This window comes from Ammospiza nelsoni, chromosome 25, assembly GCF_027579445.1.
Source record: "Ammospiza nelsoni isolate bAmmNel1 chromosome 25, bAmmNel1.pri, whole genome shotgun sequence".
NCBI classification, from domain to species: Eukaryota; Metazoa; Chordata; class Aves; order Passeriformes; family Passerellidae; genus Ammospiza; species Ammospiza nelsoni.
Window position 1 is genome coordinate 48,941 of NC_080657.1, and position 10,329 is coordinate 59,269.

A 10,329-nucleotide genomic window follows, 5' to 3' on the forward strand; every position below is an offset into this window, starting at 1 on the left:
CATGAACACACCACACCCCCCCCCCCAAAATTGGACTCAAAACCCCCTCCCAGGAATTCCCAAACCAGCACCCTGCTTTCATCCCCTCTGTGGGTCACAGCCCTCTACTTATCTCTCAGACATCTGGGGATGCTGGTCCCTGTCAGGTGCAAAGAAAGGCCACCTCGTCAGCTGGGAAGGTCCTGCTGGCACCGGGCTGGTGTCTCTCAGACAGCTAGAGTAAAGAGAACCAAACATCAGTCCCTGATCTTGGCACCGCATCGGCCAAAACCCCACCACTCAGCTACTCACCGCACTCCTAAGAAGGCCCGACACCTCCTAACTCTGACCCCCTGCCACACGTGGAATGCGTCTGCACCTGAAAGAAAGTTACAACATATGCCAAACACCACCAGGATAACTCAAAAGGTGCAAACACCTTATGTCAATCTAGGAATAGCATCTAGAGCCCAAGTACAGCCAGCATTACAAATTCCAACGCCCCACGGTTTCTCCTACTGCAGCAGGCCATGCGGCAGGGCAGAACAGCTCCGGCAAAAAATGTGTGCGCACACCCGTGACACAGAACGTGGCAAACAGGGGGGACATGAAACACGACACATCATGCTTGTGGTGAGGGTCTCGAGGGGAGAAGGCAAAAGGGACCCCAAAGACACACTAGGGAACACAGAACACTGGACAACACAACACAGACCGGAGCTGTTCTGCACTGCCCGCCTGAAAGCTGCCATCAAAAGGAGAGCCTCTCCCTTTAGCTGTCCTAAGAGGCCCTTGGAGAAGATTGCTTTTCCGGCTGCCAATTTTCAAATCTGCCCCAAGAACTCCCAACCCACTATTCTCTCATCTCCAGGCCAAGGCCCTCGACTTATCTTTTGGATGATCGGTGATGGGAATCCACGCTGCACCTGAAATGAGTCTGCCTCGGAGGGCTCTGTGATGGCCTGTGAGCCTCTCGGTCAGCTGCAATAAAGAAAACCAAAACCAAAGTATGAGTCCAGAGTTATGTGGGCCAAATCCCACCAAGGCAGCTACTTGCCCTCTCCTGAGTGTGCCTGGCTCCTTCAGGCTCCAGCTTCATCATGATTCCAAGGCCTTCATTAGGAGTGGCACCTGGGTTAGAGAAAGGCAAAGTTAAATGGCATTCCCCTGAGTGCAGTGGATGACCTTGTGAGCTGTAAGACATGGGAATGCCTCTGCTAGGCTTCTGAGAAGCCTTGTGTGGGGGAGGCCTCAAATAAACAAATAAAGACCCTTTCTCACCCTGCTGCCTGCAAACTCCCTCCCAAGAACTCCTAACTGCTCACCCTCCCTCTCCCAATCACAATCCTCAACTCACCTGAAGCCTCAATCTCAAACATCATCTTGGACCTTGGGCGGATCCCTCTTGTGACATGATCAATCTGCTGAATAAAATGTTGTGCTTGACACAGCTTGGAATTTCAGGGAGTTGCACTCCTCAATTAAAAAAAAACAAAACAAAACAAAAAAAACCCAACAAAACCAATCCCAAAAACAAACAAAGAAAAAAACCAAACAAACAAAACCCACACAAACAATAAATCCCAAAACACCTAACTCCCCACAGAAACAAAAAAACCACAGAAAACATCAAAAAATCCAAAACCCCCACAAAAACCAACTAAAAACCCCAAAATGAAAACCAAAAAAAACCAAAAATTCCACCAAAAGAAATCCAACCAAAAAAACAACCAGAGCAAAACTACAAATTACAAAAGCACCTTACCACTCCTAAACACAAAACCCAAAATCACAAACCTAAATACTCCCTGTATTCCATGCTGTTTTCTTCACAGAATCTTCCAAGCCTCTGTGCTTTAGATGCCCAGAAACACCTGCTGAAAAGATGCTGAGACGGGCTGAAAAAGCCTCTTCACTGAAATGAGGAGAGCTCTTAACCCAGCACATCCCAGAGAGGGAATGAAGCCCCCCAGCCACGGCTGGGGTTAATATACCCCTGATTGTGCCCGCCTCTCGTTCCCATGCCACCCAGGAAAAGGGAGGGGGCGAATCCCACCAAGCCCTCAGAGCAGCTGCAGCTGTTTGGCTCCTCTGACTCACATTCAAGGGCAGTAAAGGGCTTGTTATAGAAGAAAACTTTTCAGAAAAGGAACAGTGCTTTCTTTTTTTGCAACAACTACTTGGAGCAGAAGAACAGAAAACTGGCAAGATATAAAACTTTGTGGTAAGGTTACATAGCTAGATCAATTGGGTAATTGGGTAATTTGCTGTTACCTTACATAATTATTCTGTGTTTAACAAAAGCCATCTAATAAATTCACACCCAAAACTCCAGCAGCCCAGCTGGCCCTACCAAATCTCTATGTTTATGCATACAGTAAACAAAACCAAAATCCCAGTAATACCTATCAGAAGTCTGTGAAAGAAACCTCTTGAAATTGATCCTACCTCAAATACAAAACAACCCATGCAAAGTTAGCTTGACTCAATAAACAATTTACACAGAGCTAATAACACCAAGAAATAAAACAGCACACCATATACCACCAAAGAATATAATAGTGAAGAAAAAAGAAACCACTTTTTTTTTTTTTTTTTTAAAGCTTTTGCCAGGACTCCAACAACAACTTCTTCTCCTTCTGAAATGTCCCTTTTCCTTCCCAAATTCCTTACAACTTCTGAGTTTACATCCAAGCAAAAAGCAAAATTCGTGCACTTGTGCGTTCGATGCTCCTGCCAGATTCTCTGTTTCCCTCCACATCTTCTTACACTTTCAGTCTTCACTCTGTCCTGCCGTGATGAGTTTGACGGACGAATTGGTAAACGTTAAGAGAGGATTTCCCTGCCTCCCTCCCCAGAGCTGGTTTCCTTAGTGCATTTCACTCAATCCCAGGCCGGCAACGATGCACGCTCACCTCAAGCGTGCAAGGCTCACAGCTGCTCGGCTAAACTCGGCTCTAATCGGCTAAACTCGGCCATTGTCATCTGCATTCGGCTGGACTCGACCCTTCGGCACGGATCGCCTCGCTTCGGCCGAACTCGGAGCCGCTCTCTGCGCTCGGCGCGCCTCGGCTCGCTTCGGCCGAACTCGGAGCCGATCAGTGCGCCCGGCGCGGCTCGGCTCGCTTCGGCCGAACTCGGAGCCGCTCTCTGCGCTCGGCGCGGCTCGGCTCGCTTCGGCCGAACTCGGAGCCGCTCTCTGCGCCCGGCGCGGCTCGGCTCGCTTCGGCCGAACTCGGAGCCGCTCTCTGCGCTCGGCGCGGCTCGGCTCGCTTCGGCCGAACTCGGAGCCGCTCTCTGCGCCCGGCGCGGCTCGGCTCGCTTCGGCCGAACTCGGAGCCGATCAGTGCGCCCGGCGCGGCTCGGCTCGCTTCGGCCGAACTCGGAGCCGATCAGTGCGCCCGGCGCGGCTCGGCTCGCTTCGGCCGAACTCGGAGCCGCTCTCTGCGCTCGGCGCGCCTCGGCTCGCTTCGGCCGAACTCGGAGCCGATCAGTGCGCCCGGCGCGCCTCGGCTCGCTTCGGCCGAACTCGGAGCCGCTCTCTGCGCTCGGCGCGCCTCGGCTCGCTTCGGTCGAACTCGGAGCCACTCTCTGCGCGGCCCGGCTCGCCTCGGCCGAACTCGGAGCCGATCAGTGCGCTCGGCGCGCCTCGGCTCTCTTCGGCCGAACTCGGAGCCGCTCTCTGCCCTCGGCGCGGCTCGGCTCGCTTCGGCCCAACTCGGAGCCGCTCTCTCCGCGTTCGGCTGAGCTCGCCTCGGCTCGGCTCCCTGACGGCGGGCAAGCGGCGCCGCCTCACGTTAAACTCGCCCGGCTCGGGGCTCTCCTGCTGCCGCGTCCCGCGGGCGGCCCGGCCATCGCACGGACACGATCGGGAGCGCGGCGTGGCACAGGAGCTCATTGGGCAGTGACCGCACTCGCGCTAATTAGCGCGCACGAGAGCAGCGGGCTCGGTTCGGCTGAGCTCGGCTCCGTTCAGGCAGCCTCGCAAGCCTGGCCTCGGTTCGCTCGAGGCCGTCAGGTTCCGCCGGTCTCGCCTTGGTTCGGCCGAAGGAGGCGTCGTTCGCTCGTGTTTTTACAAATATCTTTCTATATTGACTGTATATTTCTATATTTAATTTTATACTTCTATAATACTTCCATTATTCCAAATAAAAACCCCGTCTCTAACCAAATAAATAAAAAAACCCTTCTTTTAAAGGATACTGAAATATTTTTTATTTATACTTTGTATAATTATACATTCATATTTTAATTTATCGTTTCTTTGGATGTATTACATTAATAATGATATATATATAAAATTTTAAAATAGATTTAAATCATTATTTAAATTATGTATAATATCTACTGCTACAACTAATTTTTGCTGATATTTTAAATTTTTATATTTATCTGTATGTATTTATTATATATTTCTAAACTTAGATTTCTACCTTTATATTATTTGCATTTATAATTTTTACAATCAAAACACTGCCTATTGACCAATAAAGAAAACCCGCTTTATTTAAGTATTTTAAAAATATTTTCATGTTTATAATTTTCATATTTATATTTATAATTTGTTCAATATTACATGAGAACACACCTGCTCCTGCACCGCAGTGGGGCCCCCTCTCCTGGGGACCTTGGGGTGCCCCAACGGCATCAGAGCCCCGAGTCTTCACCCCCTTCTCCTCTATTTAGAAACTACACTGGAACTTTTTTCTGGAAATAAAGACATTACCTAAATCCTCTCCCCGTGTCCTAGACAGATGGATATTCAGTTATTAGTTGGCTGGGCAGCAGTTTCTTAAATAGAATGATAAACAAGATGTGAACATTTCAGCTACAAGCAAATAGGCAAATCTGAACAAGGTACTGGTGGGCGACCACTGAAGTTATTTTGAAGGAATTTTTTAAACAATAAAATATTGATACCACAAAAATAAAGCAAAAAGCTAACTACTGGCTAAGAAAAAATTAACTTTTGACAGCAACAACATTCCAACCACACAGGCTTTTTCCCGATGTCATACCTTATAACTACCTCTCTTGGGAATTCTCATCATGTATCCCAAAAGGAATAAATACCTCAGAGCGTCCTAAAGCAAAAAGTAGCACACATGAGCTCCTCACACTCCCGGGAGGCCTGCACAGCGTGCACTGAGTCTGCAACAAATTCTGCTCAGTGAGAGTCTGCAAACAAAGGTTCAATTGATGAATTGAACTGATTGTAAAGGGAGGTTTTCTAAGCACAGAAGCACAACAAAGAACAAGCAAAAACAATTCTTAAAAAAAACCTGCAAGTTTTATTTAGCATATATGCGACTGATTTCCACCCTGTGGCTTCTCACTTTCATTCGCGTCTGTAGGTTCAGGAAGATGACAATGCACACTCTGCCCTCCCTGAGCCCCCCACAGCAGCTGAGCGCTGCTCCGTGCGCTCAGATCGTCAGGAACTGGATTGCCCGCATGGACTGGAACTGCTCTGCTGCAGATTCAGGAGAGAGAGGCTGGCTGAGGCGTCGTCCCAATTCCATTTCTGTGTGACGAGAAGCGGTTTGTTCCCAACGGGTGCAACAATCCCCAGCTCGCTTCCGTGGTGAGTACCGATGGCACACAAATGGCAGCCTGAGGAAATCGTGTTCTGGGCTCTAAGTGGTCGGGACAGGGTCTGATTTTTTGTTTTGCATCTGTATGATGATTAGTACGACAGGGCCCTGATCGATGACATGGCAGCACAGAATTAAAAACTCCTCAATAGGATTACATCGACTTCTAGGAAAAGACAAAAGCCTAGGACCCTTCTGAAATCTATTTTTAATGCGAAGCACACGGATTGTCACTATGCTGTGCCTTCCAGCTTTTCAAAGCAGCTTACCTCTGAAGACCAGAAAACATTTATTTCTACAGAAACAATGGGCAACCCCCAGGCTAATCTCAGCACTACTGTTTAATAGGGGATCTGCCAGCGTGCCAGTCCAGCTTCAAGTGTGCTTTATTTCAGTCTAACATCCCCTCAAAATTCTTCTCACATCTCCCAACCCTGACATCTTATTTTTCCCTAAAGCTTCTCATCATTAGCAATTTCCAAGTAACATGGTATTTTTACAACATTCAAAAATGTCATGCTGGACTGTGCTAGAGAGTAATTTGCAAATATAAGCTTAGCAAAGTTTGAATTGACTTGTCCAGAGAAAAAACCTACAAGTGAACACCTACACCTGCCTACAAAGAGCTAACAAGCCCCTGGCAGCTGCCAGCATCAAAGCACAGCGGATGTTTCTAATACAGGGTAAGGATAACAATATCACCTTTTGTTCTCTCCAGCTTGTTTTCCCTGCAGTCATATTTTGCTTCTTATGATTTTTTTAGTCTCTGCATCTTCTTGGACAGCACCGAGCCCGACGACAAGGATACGAGAGTCTTTCCCTGCCGTAGGGAGAGAACCAGGAAAACAGTTAAAATAAGAACAGGGTAGTTTGAAATTCATACTTCCAATGAGAAGCAGCGCCTAACAAACAGAACAAAAGTAAACAAAGCATGGTACCTCCCTGGGGACAGAAGACTTACAAACTCTCCAGGATTTACAATTCTAGCGACCAACCCCTTCAGGACGGCAGCCAAGTGTCCCATGAGGTGGTGCTGCACCAAAGAACGATCTGAGAGGTTCCAAAGAGTGAAATGCACAATATTTTGCAAAGCCGTAAAATCTTGCAAAATAACAAAAATACAATAGATGTAAACTACAGGGTAAGAGTACAAGTGTTCACTTTAAGAGCTGGAACCATCCAGGTGAGCACCTGATAACTGGATCCTCACCAGAGTTTGAACCCTTCAGGACACAGAAGGGTTTTCCCCAGAAATTTCACAGACTGAGTTTTGATACAAGTATACTTGCCAGACCCTCAGAAACATCACCCATTCTCCAGGTGTCTGGAGAGAACTGCAAATGGCTCTCACGTAGTTTGAGCTAGCTCTGTAAGGTCTCAGGGTGAATTTCACCAGATGCAACCAAACTGGGCAACTCCCAGTGGGACAGAAGGAACCCAAAGCTTGGGTTCGCAGAGCTGCAGCAAATACTGAGGAAACAAACATAACAGCGTAAAAAATAATAAACCATCCTTTTTTTTTCTCTTGCTTTTGTTTTTTTCTTATTCAGATCAGCATAGCAATTAAAGAGAAGGTGAAAAACTCGCCATTACTGAACATTTCATCATCTGTAGGCTGAGCATCCTTAGCACAGAGGACTCCAAAGTTAAAATTCACCGATCCCTGGGAAATAAAACCAAATATTGTATGAGAAACAATCAAACAGCAGACGTAAAAATTTGTTTCCTCTAAGGACTTTCGGGTACGTATGTACCTTTGCATACATCCAACACATTGGAACATACACTTTATACCATCTCCTAATAAGTAAAAATTTACCTTTAAACTTTGATAGTACAGCATAAAATTATGAACTTAAATTGGTGATCTGTTATTATTAAGTTGGTGCCTAAAGTTATTTCTGCTGTCAGGTTCAAAAAAACATTAATTTTTTTTACTGGAATGAGCAATTGATTTCAAAGTCATCACAAGCCCACCAAAACACAAAGCAGTATTCACTGGATGGGTCTGTGAGCTAGAAGTAGTTAGGCTTGTACTTCCCTCTTGCTATTCCAGAACCAATAAATCCTGTCAACAAAACCAGGATCTATAGCCCACTGCTGTGAAAGATTCTACGAGGATGATGGTTTGATTTGTGTTTAGAAGTTTTGATTTGAAATGGCCAGTTCAATGGATAAAGACAGTTTAGGTAGTATTACATTGCTATTATTATTATTTCTATTATTATTTTTACTATTACTACTGCTATTGTTATCATCTGCTACTGGAAGAAACAAACCAGTAGTACCTATACTTAATTACTTTTATTTCCAGGAAATAATAAAGAAAAAGAACCAAACCAAAAAAAGTCACTTCCTACCTTTTATATCAAGGGATGAAAAATTTCTCTTGGGCTCTTCTCCAATTTATCAAGACTCATAGCACTGAAAGGCAAACAAAACAGTGCTTTATAGAAGGGCAAGTGCACATTTCAAGGCTGAACCACCAACTGATTGCAGTGACAGCAGTTACAACATGAATCGTTCCCAGAGCCTCTGTTAAATGGAATGTTCTGTGGAACTGCCGTTTCTTTCCCAAAACACTAACTTCCAACACTTCCTAATAATATTTTGTATTTTAAAACAAAAGAAGTTAGTGAGACTCTGTGCGGAGGTCAGGTTTAAATTTATTTCCTTCTAAAGCACAGAGCTCTGTTCCATCACCCTTCACTTCGGCTCTACACTGAATCGTGGTGAGCATTTGAGGAGTGCTCAATAATCAATTCTATTTCTCTCTTTTTCTAGCTCTCTCTATTCCTAAATCATTCCAGACAAGTCAAATGAAAAATGAAAAAAACAAGTTCAGCATCAAAGTCACACTTTTTCCCGTTGTCTGGTCAAGAACAGGCTCTAAATCCACTTACTGCTGCCTTCAACGATTCAGACTTGCAAAAGCATTCTTACATATTTTACAGGTTTATCATAAAACCCACAGAACGCAAGCTCTGAATTACAGGAAAAGGTACACAGGCAAATATCTAAAGGGATCACTTATTAGTAAATACATACCTTGGTAGAGATCGCACTGAGAACCTTTCTGAGGGACTCTAAGGGACGCATGTTTTCTGAGCACCCTATAAACAAGAAAAGCTAGGATATAGTACAGGACATCCCCACTTTTTCTACATATTCAAATAGTATTTTTAATAAAAACAATTCAGTTAAAAAAGAAGGAAGAAAACCAAGCTAATTTTACTCAGCTGTATTTACTGCCGATTTAGAGAAAAATCCCGGGCAGCGTCGGCCGTTGCGGCACACGTCGCGCCGGCAGCAGGGCCTGCCGGGAGTTGGAGTCTCGGGCTGGTAGCCACTCATGTGCCGCGATAGCCGTTGCGTCACACGCCGCGCCGGCAGCAGGGCCTGCCGGGAGTTGGAGTCTCGGGCTGACAGCCACGGCTCCGTCCCCCGCCACCGGGAGCTGCAGTCCCTCCCGGGCATCAAACGGGTCCTTCGCCCCAGGGCGGGGAAGGACCTGAGGCAGGACCGCTCCTCCCGAATGCCCTCTCTTTTCCCCTCCAACTCTTTTTCTTTTTTTAACGCTGTTTTTCACCCCTTTCCCTTCCCTTCCCTTCTGCTCTCCTGCTTTCTTTCCTTTCCTTTCCTTTTTTTCCCCTTCCCTTTCCCTTTCCCTTTCTTTTTCTTGTATTTGTAATCTTGGTTTTCCTTCCTAGCTTTAGAATCAAAAAGCAGCAGTAGTAACTTTCAGGCTACCTGGGAGTAAAAAAAACCCCAAAACTATAATGATTGAAAGAAAACTATTTATTCCCTGGGAGCCTGAAATTTTCTACTGCTGCACATGACACAGAGCTTTTTATTCCTTCTTATATACAGTTGATATTTTATACTCGCTTTATACACCGCCCCCTGCCGTCTGCACCGGCGCTCTGCAGGCAGAGTGCTGCGGCGTCGTTCGGTTCTGTTTAAATAAACTCGGCTAAATTAGGCTTGGTTCGGCTTAGGTCTACAATCGTTTCGGTTCGGCTTTTCGTCTAAATTCGGCTTTTCCGGCTCTTCGGCTGAACTCGGCCCGGTTGGGCTAAAGTCGGTCATATTCGGCTCTTTGTCTAAATGCGGCCAATGTCGGCTACAGTCGGCTATCGGTTACACTCGGCTATCATCGGCTCTTCGTCTCAAGTCGGCTGTGTTCGCCTACACTCGGCTCTTCGTCTCAAGTCGGCTGTGTTCGGCCACACTCGGCTCTTCGGTGAAACTCGGCTATTTTCGGTCACACTCGGCTCTTCGGTGAAACTCGGCTGTTTTCGGCTACACTCGGCTCTTCGGGGAAACTCGGCTGTTTTCGCCCACACTCGGCTCTTCGGCTCTTCGGAACTATTCGGCCCGGCTCGGCTCCCTCAGGGCGGGAAAGCGGCTGTCAGAGGACCCCGGCACAGCGAGGCGTTTCCCCACATGCCTGTCACAAACCCGCCGAAATACGCCCGCCCGCGGCGCCGCTGAGACCACAGCATGTGTCGGGTACACTTGAAACGTCACAGAAAATACCACCGGGGCCGCGCCGGGGTCGGTATTCCATGCAGGCAGTCCAGTGACACCCACCCCGGTCCTCCACTTCCCCGCCCTTTTCGCCGCCCTGTTGAGAAGGTCAACCAAAAGTCCGCGACATCCGCGACGCGCCACTCCCAAGGTGGCGGCCTCTCGGCGCAGGGCTGCAGTACCGCGCTCTGCCCACAAGGCGGCAGCACTGCCGCCCGCCCCAGCC

The 10,329-nt window shown here is 47.2% G+C and overlaps 1 long non-coding RNA gene across 1 annotated transcript; it reads right to left on the bottom strand.

Annotated features, from left to right (window-relative positions):
* Positions 1-4,459: 4,459 nt before the first annotated feature.
* On the bottom strand, positions 4,460-8,867 carry LOC132083950 (uncharacterized). Its single transcript, XR_009420012.1, has 4 exons — positions 8,622-8,867; positions 7,934-7,997; positions 6,276-7,236; positions 4,460-5,681 (listed from the first exon to the last, which is right to left on the bottom strand). It is a non-coding gene; the product is annotated as an uncharacterized LOC132083950 (long non-coding RNA).
* Between the last annotated feature and the right edge of the window lie 1,462 nt (positions 8,868-10,329).